The following is a 12,927-nucleotide window of genomic DNA, read 5'->3' as shown; positions in this document are numbered from 1 at the left end:
ATGGTTCATTAGTTGTTTCTTTGCTGAAAATATATTCCTGCATTCTATTAGAAATAATTGTCCAATTTTAATTGTGCATACAGAAGTAATCTGTTCCTTAAAATTTTTTAGAATTCCAATTTAGCTCCAAAATTGCCTCCGATACTGTTCTCATCTATCCTTTTTGAAATTGGAAAAAGGTTCTTTTACCTTTTGATCAATGTATATATAAGACAAAGGCTATGGTGGATTGAATGAAATGTTAAATGCTGAGATTATAAAACAGAGTTCTGTGTTCTCTTTTTTTTCTTGCTGAGTGTGTTCTCAGTCACATGAAATTGGTAGATACATTATTTTTTCTCCTATTAACTTCTGTGATCTCATGGTCAACCTCAATTTTGCTAATGCTTTCAATGCCATGTTCTTCTTTTACATTCTTTTCTGTCATTACTAGCACAATTTTGCTCCCTTGTGTCATTCATATGATGCAACTTAAAATTGTTATTGTTTATAAATGCTAGAATCTTATGTATGTATATAAATGAAGGCAATGAAAGCTATGGTTTTATCTTGTTTTCGGTTCTGCATTATGAAATTATATTGGAGTCACCTAGTCAAACTCTATATGGTACTTCCAACTGCTTTTTATGTATATATAGTGAATGCAAGGCTAATTCTTTTCCATATAGAAGTAAGATAAGAGATATGCTTTAACATGATATAATTTTTTTGTATTCTTTAAAATTGTGAAAAGAACTAAAATTAAAGGGTCCAATTTCTAGGAGTACAGAAATTAATTTGTGTCACATTTGAAATTAATACTCAAACTGTACATAATTTTAAAAAACACTATTATCAATCCAATGTCAAAAGTAAAAAAAAAGTGTCAATGCAAACCTTGTGGTTTTATATGTTGTATTCTGCTTGCATTTTAAAGCATGGCTTTCTTAGCCAATTTACAAAAACTGAAGCTTTGAGAATGTTTTTTTTAGAATAAATGCTAAATGTATTGGGCATTACTGTTTGACATGCCTTAACAACTCAAACTTGATCTAACTATAATGTGTGAAACTTTGCTTTTGTTTTTAAGTTTTCCTAGATAGTGCATTGAGAAATTATATTTACATTGTTCAAAAAGTGATTAGTGTAAGTGATGAGCGGATAATTTATACGCTTTTTGGCATTGTTTTTAGTATGTTTTTAGTAGGATCTAGTTACTTTTAGGGATGTTTTCATTAGTTTTTATGTTAAATTCACATTTCTGGACTTTACTATGAGTTTGTGTGTTTTTCTATGATTTCAGGTATTTTCTGGCTGAAATTGAGGGACTTGAGCAGAAATCAGATTCAGAGGTTGAAGAAGGACTGCTGATGCTGTTGGATTCTGACCTCCCTGCACTCAAAGTGGATTTTCTGGAGCTACAGAACTCGAAATGGCGTGCTTCCAATTGCGTTGGAAAGTAGACATCCAGGGCTTTCCAGCAATATATAATAGTCCATACTTTGGCCAAGATTTGACGACGTAAACTGGCGTTCAACGCCAGCCTTCTACCCAAATCTGGCGTCCAGCGCCAGAAAAGGATCCAAAACCAGAGTTGAACGCCCAAACTGGCACAAAAACTGGCGTTCAACTCCACAAATGGCCTCTACATGTGCAACACTCAGGCTCAGCCCAAACACACACCAAGTGGGCCCAGGAAGTGGATTTATGCATCAATTACTTACTCATGTAAACCCTAGTGACTAGTTTATTATAAATAGGACCTTTTACTATTGTATTAGGCATCTTTGATCAGTTGTATGCTATCTTAGATCACAATAGGGGGCTGGCCATCTCGGCCATGCCTGGACCTTCACTTATGTATTTTCAACGGTAGAGTTTCTACACTCCATAGATTAAGGTGTGGAGCTCTGCTGTTCCTCAAAGATTAATGCAAAGTACTACTGTTTTCTATTCAATTCTTCTTATCTCGCTTCTAAGATATCCATTCGCACCCAAGAATGTGATGAAGGTGATGATTATGTGTGACGCTCATCATCCTTCTCCCTTATGAACGCGTGCCTGACAAACACTTCTGTTCTACATGAATTAAGCTAGAATGAATATCTCTTAGATCTCCTAACCAGAATCTTCGTGGCATAAGCTAGAATGATGGCGGCATTCAAGAGAATCCGGAAGGTCTAAACCTTGTCTGTGGTATTCTGAGTAGAATTCAATGATCGAATGACTGTGACGAGCTTCAAACTCGCGATTGTTGGGCGTTAGTGACAGACGCAAAAGGAGGGTGAATCCTATTCCAGCATGATCGAGAACTGACAGATGAATAGCCGTGCCGTGACAGGGTGCGTGAGCATATTATTCACTGAGAGGAGGGGATGTAGCCACTGACAACGGTGATGCCCTTGCATAAAGCCAGCCATGGAAAGGAGTAAGACTGATTGGATGAAGATAGCAGGAAAGCAGAGGTTCAGAGGAACGAAAAGCATCTCCATTCGCTTATCTGAAATTCCTACCAATGATTTACATAAGTATCTCTATCCCTATTTTATTATATAATATTCGAAAACACCATTATCACTTTATATCTGCCTGACTGAGATTTACAAGGTGACCATAGCTTGCTTCATACCAACAATCTCCGTGGGATTCGACCCTTACTCACGTAAGGTATTACTTGGACGACCCAGTGCACTTGCTGGTTAGTTGTATCGAAGTTGTGACAAATTATGAATGTGTAATCACGATTACACGTACCAAGTTGCTCACGTGCCTGGAATAGTTTGAGCCTGGACATCACAATTTCGTGCACCAAGTTTTTGGCGCCGTTGCCGGGGATTGTTTGAGTTTTCGGCAAGCTTTTGGTCCGGTAACATCAGTGCCAGATTCCCTTTTGATCCGGCAACAGCACCAAGTTTTTGGCGCCGTTGCCGGGGATTGTTTGAGTTTGGACAACTGACGGTTCATCTTGTTGCTCAGATTAGGTAATTTTCTTTTTATTTTCTTTCAAAAATTTTTCAAAAATATTTCAAAATTTTCTCCTTTGTTTTCGAAAAAAAAATGTTTTCAAAAAAAAATTTTATTCAAAATTTTTAAGAATGAATTCTAGTGTTTCATGAAGCATGTAAAGCCTGGCTGGCTGTAAAGCCATGTCTAAATCTATTTGGACTGAGGCTTGCAATTTGTTATCAAGATCAATATACTCTGGTGTTAAATGCTGAAGCTTGGCTGGCCATTGGCCATGTCTAGTGTTTTGGACTGGAGCTTTCTTTGAAAGCTTGGCTGGCTAGTGAGCCATGTCTAATTCCTGGACTGAAGCTTTAGACTAACAATGCAAGATTCCTGGAATTCATATTAAAAATTTTGGAATCCTTATTTTTCTTTTTCATATAATTTTCGAAAAATATAAAATAAAAATCCAAAAAAATTAGAAAATCATAAAAATCAAAAATATTTTCTGTTTCTTGTTTGAGTCTTGAGTCACATTATAAGTTTGGTGTCACTTGCATATGCATCTTGCATTTTTCGAAAATATCATGCATTCATAGTGTTCTTCATGATCTTCAAGTTGTTCTTGGTAAGTCTTCTTGTTTGATCTTGATGATTTTTTGTTTTGTGTCTTTTCATGTTTATCATATGCATTCTTGAATTCTTAGTGTCTAAGCATTAAAGAATTCTAAGTTTGGTGTCTTGCATGTTTTCTTTGCATTAAAAATTTTTCAAAAATATGTTCTTGATGTTCATCATGTTCTTCATAGTGTTCTTGGTGTTCATCTTGACATTCATAGCATTCTTGCATGCATTCACTGTTTTGATCTAAAAATTTCATGCATTGCATAATTTTCATGTTTTTCTCTCTCATCAAAAAAATTCAAAAATAAAAAAAATATCTTTCCCTTTTTCTCTCTCATCAAATTCGAAAATTTGAGTTGACTTTTTCAAAAATTTTTAAAAATCAAGTTGTTGCCAATGAGTCAAATCAAATTTTCAATTTGAAAATCTTATCTTTTTCAGAATCTTTTTCAAAATTCAAATCTTTTTCAAAATTCTTAGTTATTTTCGAAAACTCCAAAAATATTTTTCAAAAATTTTTTTCTTATTTTTATATCAAATTTTCGAAAATAACATAATCAATTAATGTTTTGATTCAAAAATTTGAAGTTTGTTACTTGCTTGTTAAGAAAGATGCAAACTTTAAGTTCTAGAATCATATCTTGTGATTTCTTATGAACCAAGTCATTAATTGAAATTTTAAAAAATCAAATCTTTTTCAAAAACTAATTTCTATCATATCTTTTCAAAAATATCTTCTCATCTTATCTTTTTCAAAAATATCTTTTCAAATATCTTTTCTAACTTCCTAACTTCTTATCTTTTCAAAATTTGTTTCAACTAACTAACTAACTTTTTGTTTGTTTCTTAACTTTTTCAAAACCACCTAACTAACTCTCTCTCTCTCTCATTTTCGAAAATATCTTCCTTCTTTTTCAAAAATTTCTTTTTAATTAACTAATTATTTTTATTTTTTATTTTTGATTTCAAAAATTTTCGAAAATTACTAACATTTTTCAAAAACCATTTTCGAAAATCACTAACTCTTTTTCAAAATAATTTTCGAAAATTATCCCTCCCCCATCTCATTCTATTTATTCATTCATATCCTAACATCTCATCTCACCTCTCTTCCATCCTCACAGTTGTGTTTCTTCCATTATATTACATTCTTTGTCTCCCCCTCTTCTTCCACTCACGCAGGAATCCCTATACTGTGGTATAAAGGATCTCCATTATTATTATTATTTTTCTGTGCCTTCTTCTTTGTCATATGAGCAGGAGCAAGGATAAGAATATTCTTGTGGAAGAAGATCCAGAACCTGAAAGGACTCTGAAGAGAAAATTAAGAGAAGCTAAAATACAACAATCCAGAGATAACCTTTCAGAAATTTTCGAACAGGCAGAGGAGATGGCAGCCGAAAATAATAATAATGTAAGGAAGATGCTTGGTGACTTTACTGCACCTAATTCCAATTTACATGGAAGAAGCATCTCCATTCCTGCCATTGGAGCAAACAACTTTGAGCTGAAACCTCAATTAGTTTCTCTGATGCAGCAGAACTGCAAGTTTCATGGACTTCCATCTGAAGATCCTTTTCAGTTCTTAACTGAATTCTTGCAGATATGTGATACTGTTAAGACTAATGGAGTAGATCCTGAAGTCTACAGGCTCATGCTTTTCCCTTTTGCTGTAAGAGACAGGGCTAGATTATGGTTGAATTCTCAACCTAAAGACAGCCTGAACTCTTGGGATAAGCTGGTCACGACTTTCTTAGCCAAGTACTTTCCTCCTCAAAAGCTGAGCAAGCTTAGAGCTGATGTTCAAACCTTCAGACAGAAAGAAGGTGAATCCCTCTATGAAGCTTGGGAAAGATACAAACAGTTGACCAAAAAGTGTCCTTCTGACATGCTTTCAGAATGGACCATTCTGGATATATTCTATGATGGTCTGTCTGAGTTATCTAAGATGTCATTGGATACCTCTGCAGGTGGATCCATTCACCTAAAGAAAACGCCTGCAGAAGCTCAAGAACTCATTGACATGGTTGCTAATAACCAGTTCATGTACACTTCTGAAAGGAATCCTGTGAATAATGGGACGTTTATGAAGAAGGGAGTTCTTGAAGTTGATACTCTGAATGCCATATTGGCTCAGAATAAAATATTGACTCAGCAAGTCAATATGATCTCTCAGAGTCTGCATGGAATGCAAGCTGCATCCAACAGTACTCAAGAGGCATCTTCTGAAGAAGAAGCTTATGATCCTGAGAACCCTGCAATAGCAGAGGTAAATTACTTAGGTGAACCTTATGGAAACACCTATAACTCAACATGGAAAAATCATCCAAATTTCTCATGGAAGGATCAAAAGCCCCAACAAGGCTTTAATAATGCTGGAAGAAACAGGTTTAGCAATAGCAAGCCTTTTCCATAATCAACTCAGCAACAGACAGAGAACTCTGAACAAAATGCTTCTAATTTAGCAAATCTAGTCTCTGATCTATCTAAGGCCACTGTAAGTTTCATGAATGAAACAAGGTCTTCCATTAGAAATCTGGAAGCACAAGTGGGCCAGCTGAGTAAAAGGATCACTGAAATCCCTCCTAGTACTCTCCCAAGCAATACAGAAGAGAACCCAAAAGGAGAGTGCAAGGCCATTGACATAAGCGCCATGGCCGAACCTGTGAGGAGAGGAGAGGACGTGAATCCCAAGGAGGAAGACCTCCTGGGACGTCCAGTGGTCAATAAGGAGTTTCCCTCTGAGGAACCAAAGGACTCTGAGGCTCATCTAGAGACCATAGAGATTCCATTGAACCTCCTTATACCCTTCATGAGCTCTGATGAGTATTCCTCTTCTGAAGAGAATGAGGATGTTACTGAAGAGCAAACTGCCAAGTTTCTTGGTGCAATCATGAAGCTGAATGCCAAATTATTTGGCATTGATGCTTGGGAAGTTGAACCTCCCTTGTTTATCAATGAACTAAGTGATTTGGATCAACTGACATTGCCTCAGAAGAGACAGGATCCTGGAAAGTTCATAATACCCTGCACCATAGGCACCATGATCTTTAAGGCTCTGTGTGACCTTGGTTCAGGAATAAACCTCATGCCCCTCTCTGTAATAGAGAAACTGGGAATCTATGGGGTGCAAGCTGCTAAAATCTCACTAGAGATGGCAGACAGCTCAAGAAAACAGGCCTATGGACAAGTAGAAGATGTATTAGTAAAGGTTGAGGGCCTTTACATACCTACTGATTTCATAGTCCTGGATACTAGAAAGGAAGAGGATGAATCCATCATCCTGGGAAGACCTTTCCTGGCCACAGCAAGAGCTGTGATTGATGTTGACAGAGGTGAAATATTCCTTCAATAGAATGAGAACTCCCTTGTGTTTAAAACTCAAGGATCTCCCTCTGCAACCATGGAGAGGAAGCAGAAAAAGCTTCTCTCCAAGCAGAGTCAACCAGAGCCCCCACAGTCAAACTCTAAGTTTGGTGTTGGGAGGCCACAACCAAACTCTAAGTTTGGTGTTAAACTCCCATATCCAAATTCTAAGTTTGGTGTTGGAGAGTCTCAACAAAGCTCTGCACATCTGTGAGGCTCCATGAGAGCCCACTGTCAAGCTATTGACATTAAAGAAGCGCTTGTTGGGAGGCAACCCAATGTTTATCTAATTCTTATTTTTATTGTTTTTCATGTTTTCTTAGGTTCATGATCATGTGGAGTCACAAAATAAATATAAAAATTGAAAACGGAATCAAAAACAGCAGAAGAAAAATTACACCCTGGAGGAGCATCTGTCTGGCGTTCAGCGCCAGAACAGAGCATGGTTCTGGCGCTGAACGCCCAAAATGGGCAGCTTCTGGGCGCTGAACGCCAGAACAGGCATGGTTCTGGCGTTCAACGCCAGAAATGGCACACAGATGGGCGTTGAACGCCCAAAATGGCCACCAACCTGGCGCTGAACGCCCAGAGTTGGATACAAAGGCATTTTTACATGCCTAATGGGTGCAGGGATGTAAATCCTTGAACACCTCAGGATCTGTAGACCCCACAGGATCCACTCAGGATCTGTGGACCCCACAGGATCCCCACCTACCTCCACTCACTTCTTCTCACCACTCTCTTTCACACAACCCCATAAACACTCTTACCCAAAAACCCTTCACCAATCACCTCAAACTCTCTTCCCCATCACCTCTTCACCACTCACATCCACCCACTCTTCCCAATAAACCTACCTCATAAACTCCACCTACCTTCAAAATTCAAAACCAATTTCCCACCCAAACCCACCCATATGGCCGAACCTTAACCCCCCTCCATTCCCTATATAAAGACCTCCATTCTTCACCAAATTCACACAACACACCCCTCTACACTCTCCTTAGCCGAAACCACATCTCCCTCTCCCTCTCTATATTTCTTCTTCTTCTTCTATTCTTTTGTTTATTGCTCGAGGGTGAGCAATATTCTAAGTTTGGTGTGGTAAAAGCATAGCTTTTTTGTTTTTCCATTACCATTGATGGCACCTAAGACCGGAGAATCCTCTAGAAGAGGGAAAGGGAAGATAAAAGCTTCCACATCCGAGTCATGGGAGATGGAAAGGTTCATCTCCAAAGCCCATCAAGACCACTTCTATAATGTTGTGGCCAAGAAGAAGGTGATCCCTGAGGTCCCTTTTAAACTCAAAAGAAATGAGTATCCGGAGATCCGACATGAAATTCAAAGAAGAGGTTGGGAAGTTCTAACAAATCCCATCCAACAAGTCGGCATCCTAATGGTTCAAGAGTTCTATGCCAATGCATGGATCACCAAGAACCATGATCAAAGTAAGAACCCGGATCCAAAGAACTATGTTACAATGGTTCGGGGGAAACACTTAGATTTTAGTCCGGAGAATGTGAGGTTGGCGTTCAACTTGCCATACATGGAAGAAAACGCACGCCCCTACACAAGGAGAGTCAACTTTGATCAAAGGTTGGACCAAGTCCTTATGGACATATGTGTAGAAGGAGCTCAATGGAAGATTGACTCCAAAGGCAAGCCGGTTCAACTAAGAAGATTGGACCTCAAGCCTATTGCTAGAGGATGGTTGGAGTTTATTCAATGCTAAATCATTCCCACCAGCAATCGGTCTGAAGTTACTATAGACCGGGCCATCATGATCCATAGCATCATGATTGGAGAAGAGGTGGAAGTTCATGAGATTATACCTCAAGAACTCTACAAGGTGGCTGACAAGTCCTCCACCATGGCAAGGTTAGCCTTTCCTCACCTCATTTGCCACCTATGCAATTCAGCTGGGATTGACATAGAGGGAGATATCCTCATTAAAGAGGAAAAGCCCATCACTAAGAAAAAGATGGAGCAAGCAAGAGAGCCCAGTCATGGAGCTCAAGAGGCGCAAGAAGCTCATCACCATGAGATTCCGGAAATGCCTCAAATGCACTTTCCTCCACAAAACTATTGGGAGCACATCAACACCTCCCTAGAAGAATTGAGTTCCAATATGGGACAACTAAGGGTGGAACATCAAGAGCACTCCATCATGCTTCATGAAATAAGAGAAGATCAAAAAGCAATGAGGGAGGAGCAACAAAGACAAGGAAGAGACATAGAAGAGCTCAAGGACATCATTGGTTCCTCAAGAAGGAAATGCCACCATCACTAAGGTGGATTCATTCCTTGTTCTTGCTTTCTCTGTTTTTCGTTTTCTATGTTATGTGCTTATCTATGTTGGTGCCTTCATTACATGATCATTAGTAGTTAGTAACTTTGTCTTAAAGATATGAATGTCCTATGAATCCATCACCTCTCTTAAATGAAAAATATTTTAATTCAAAAGAACAAGAAGTACATGAGTTTCAAATTTATCCTTGAACTTAGCTTAATTATATTGATGTGGTGACAATGCTTCTTGTTTTCTGAATGTATGCTTGAACAGTGCATATGTCTTTTGAAGTTGTTGTTTAAGAATGTTAAATATGTTGGCTCTTGAAAGAATGATGACTAGGAGACATGTTATTTGATAATCTGAAAAATCATAAAAAATGATTCTTGAAGCAAGAAAAAGCAGCAAAGAGCAAAGCTTGCAGAAAAAAAAAAGGCGAAAAAAAATAGAAAGAAAAAGAAAAAGCAAGCAGAAAAAGCCAATAACCCTTAAAACCAAAAGGCAAGGGCAAATAAAAAGGATCCCAAGGCTTTGAGCATCAGTGGATAGGAGGGCCTAAAGGAATAAAATCCTGGTCTAAGCGGCTAAACCAAGCTGTCCCTAACCATGTGCTTGTGGCGTGTAGGTGTCAAGTGAAAACTTGAGACTGAGCGGTTAAAGTCAAGGTCCAAAGCAAAAAAAAAGAGTGTGCCTAAGAACCCTGGACACCTCTAGTTGGGGACTTTAGCAAAGCTGAGTCACAATCTGAAAAGGTTCACCCAATTATGTGTCTGTGGCATTTATGTATCCGGTGGTAATACTGGAAAACAAAGTGCTTAGGGCCACGACCAAGACTCATAAAGAAGCTGTGTTCAAGAATCATCATACTGAACTAGGAGAGTCAATAACACTATTCGAAATCTGAAGTTCCTATAGATACCAATCATTCTGAACTTCAATGGATAAAGTGAGATGCCAAAACTATTCAAGAGGCAAAAAGCTATAAGTCCCGCTCATATGATTGAAGCTCTGTTTCATTGATAGTTTGGAATTTATAGTATATTCTCTTCTTTTCATCCTATTTGATTTTCAGTTGCTTGGGGACAAGCAACAATTTAAGTTTGGTGTTGTGATGAGCGGATAATTTATACGCTTTTTGGCATTGTTTTTAGTATGTTTTTAGTAGGATCTAGTTACTTTTAGGGATGTTTTCATTAGTTTTTATGTTAAATTCACATTTCTGGACTTTACTATGAGTTTGTGTGTTTTTCTGTGATTTCAGGTATTTTCTAGCTGAAATTGAGGGACTTGAGCAGAAATCAGATTCAGAGGTTGAAGAAGGACTGCTGATGCTGTTGGATTCTGACCTCCCTGCACTCAAAGTGGATTTTCTGGAGCTACAGAACTCGAAATGGCACGCTTCCAATTGCGTTGGAAAGTAGACATCCAGGGCTTTCCATCAATATATAATAGTCCATACTTTGGCCAAGAATTGACGACGTAAACTGGCGTTCAACGCCAGCCTTCTACCCAAATCTGGCGTCCAGCGCCAGAAAAGGATCCAAAACCAGAGTTGAACGCCCAAACTGGCACAAAAACTGGCGTTCAACTCCACAAATGCCCTCTACATGTGCAACACTCAGGCTCAGCCCAAACACACACCAAGTGGGCCCAGGAAGTGGATTTATGCATCAATTACTTACTCATGTAAACCCTAGTGACTAGTTTATTATAAATAGGACCTTTTACTATTGTATTAGGCATCTTTGATCAGTTGTATGCTATCTTAGATCACAATAGGGGGCTGGCCATCTCGGCCATGCCTGGACCTTCACTTATGTATTTTCAACGGTAGAGTTTCTACACTCCATAGATTAAGGTGTGGAGCTCTGCTGTTCCTCAAAGATTAATGCAAAGTACTACTATTTTCTATTCAATTCTTCTTATCTCGCTTCTAAGATATCCATTCGCTCCCAAGAACGTGATGAAGGTGATGATTATGTGTGATGCTCATCATCCTTCTCCCTTATGAACGCGTGCCTGACAAACACTTCTGTTCTACATGAATTAAGCTAGAATGAATATCTCTTAGATCTCCTAACCAGAATCTTCGTGGCGTAAGCTAGAATGATGGCGGCATTCAAGAGAATCCGGAAGGTCTAAACCTTGTCTGTGGTATTCTGAGTAGGATTCAATGATCGAATGACTGTGACGAGCTTCAAACTCGCGATTGTTGGGCGTTAGTGACAGACGCAAAAGGAGGGTGAATCCTATTCCAGCATGATCGAGAACCAACAGATGAATAGCCGTGCCGTGACAGGGTGCGTGAGCATATTATTCACTGAGAGGAGGGGATGTAGCCACTGACAATGGTGATGCCCTTGCATAAAGCCAGCCATGGAAAGGAGTAAGACTGATTGGATGAAGATAGCAGGAAAGCAGAGGTTCAGAGGAACGAAAAGCATCTCCATTCGCTTATCTAAAATTCCTACCAATGATTTACATAAGTATCTCTATCTCTATTTTATTATATAATATTCGAAAACACCATTATCACTTTATATCTGCCTGACTGAGATTTACAAGGTGACCATAGCTTGCTTCATACCAACAATCTCCGTGGGATTCGACCCTTACTCACGTAAGGTATTACTTGGACGACCTAGTGCACTTGCTGGTTAGTTGTATCGAAGTTGTGACAAATTATGAATGTGTAATCACGATTACGCGTACCAAGTTGCTCACGTGCCAGGAATAGTTTGAGCCTGGACATCACAATTTCGTGCACCAGTAAGCTGTTGACTGTTGAGGATGAGTGGATAATAACTTTTTGTGTTAAGTCATTAATATGTACGAAATTATGGGTAGAGCAGAACTCCATACAAATTATTTTGATGGCTGCAGTAAGTTCATCAAATACTTATACTAAGACATTCAGTAGGATTAATGTTGATGGAAAGCGATTAGTTAAAAGAAGTAAGTATTGAGATATATGCAATCCTATGCCTCAAAAACCAACAAAATAAATCATATATATTAAGAATAGGATTTTAATCATGTATCAGATTAAGTACATATAGAGTACATATAGAGTACTTGTCTGGCATGATGATGGAATAAGAGGTATGTTATTTTTATTATTTCCATGTTGTGGAATAATTTTTACAGTATTTTAAATATGAAATTCCTTTTGTTAAATGATAGGGAATGTTCTTTTGTTTTAAAAAATAAAAGCTTATAGTAAATTATTTTTAAGAAAGCTGTTGGCAAAAATCTTTTTCCATTTTTTCTTTTCTTTGGGTCCTGATTAACGTGTGCTTGTATTGTACATTTAGCCATCATTCACAAGAATTTTGTGTCATGCCATCAAAATCAGCTTTGTTATTATTATGTTCTACACGTTAGTGTCCAACTTGAAAATATGTGCCTTTTGTGATTGGTTTAAATTGTGTAGGCTTTTACAGTGGTGTAGCACTTGGCGTTATTGGGTCTACCTTTTGAAGTTATTCATATTGACTCACTAAGTGTTATGTTTAGAAAAAAATGCAATGTGACTGAATATGCCAAAGTGCCCCCCCTTCTGTTTCTGTTTCAGCACCCATTTTAATAGGTTACAGTCTGTTGTCTCACTCCTTTTAGGTATCAAAGCTTGTTGTCATACATTCCCTATATTCACTCCTTCCTTCTACATTCAAATGTATTTTAAGCATTAATTCCATGAAATTGTGACCATTTGGTTTTGC

The 12,927-nt window shown here is 38.0% G+C and overlaps 1 non-coding gene across 1 annotated transcript; it reads right to left on the bottom strand.

Moving 5' to 3' along the window:
- Window positions 1–5,335: 5,335 nt before the first annotated feature.
- LOC148581455 (small nucleolar RNA R71) lies at window positions 5,336–5,443 on the bottom strand. Its single transcript, XR_015895880.1, has one exon. It is a non-coding gene; the product is annotated as a small nucleolar RNA R71 (small nucleolar RNA).
- Between the last annotated feature and the right edge of the window lie 7,484 nt (window positions 5,444–12,927).

Source organism: Arachis ipaensis, chromosome B10, assembly GCF_059453495.1.
Source record: "Arachis ipaensis isolate K30076 ecotype BB chromosome B10, ASM5945349v1, whole genome shotgun sequence".
Classification (NCBI taxonomy): domain Eukaryota; kingdom Viridiplantae; phylum Streptophyta; class Magnoliopsida; order Fabales; family Fabaceae; genus Arachis; species Arachis ipaensis.
Note: the sequence above shows the minus strand (reverse complement) of the source record. Positions and strands in the feature narration are given on the sequence as shown.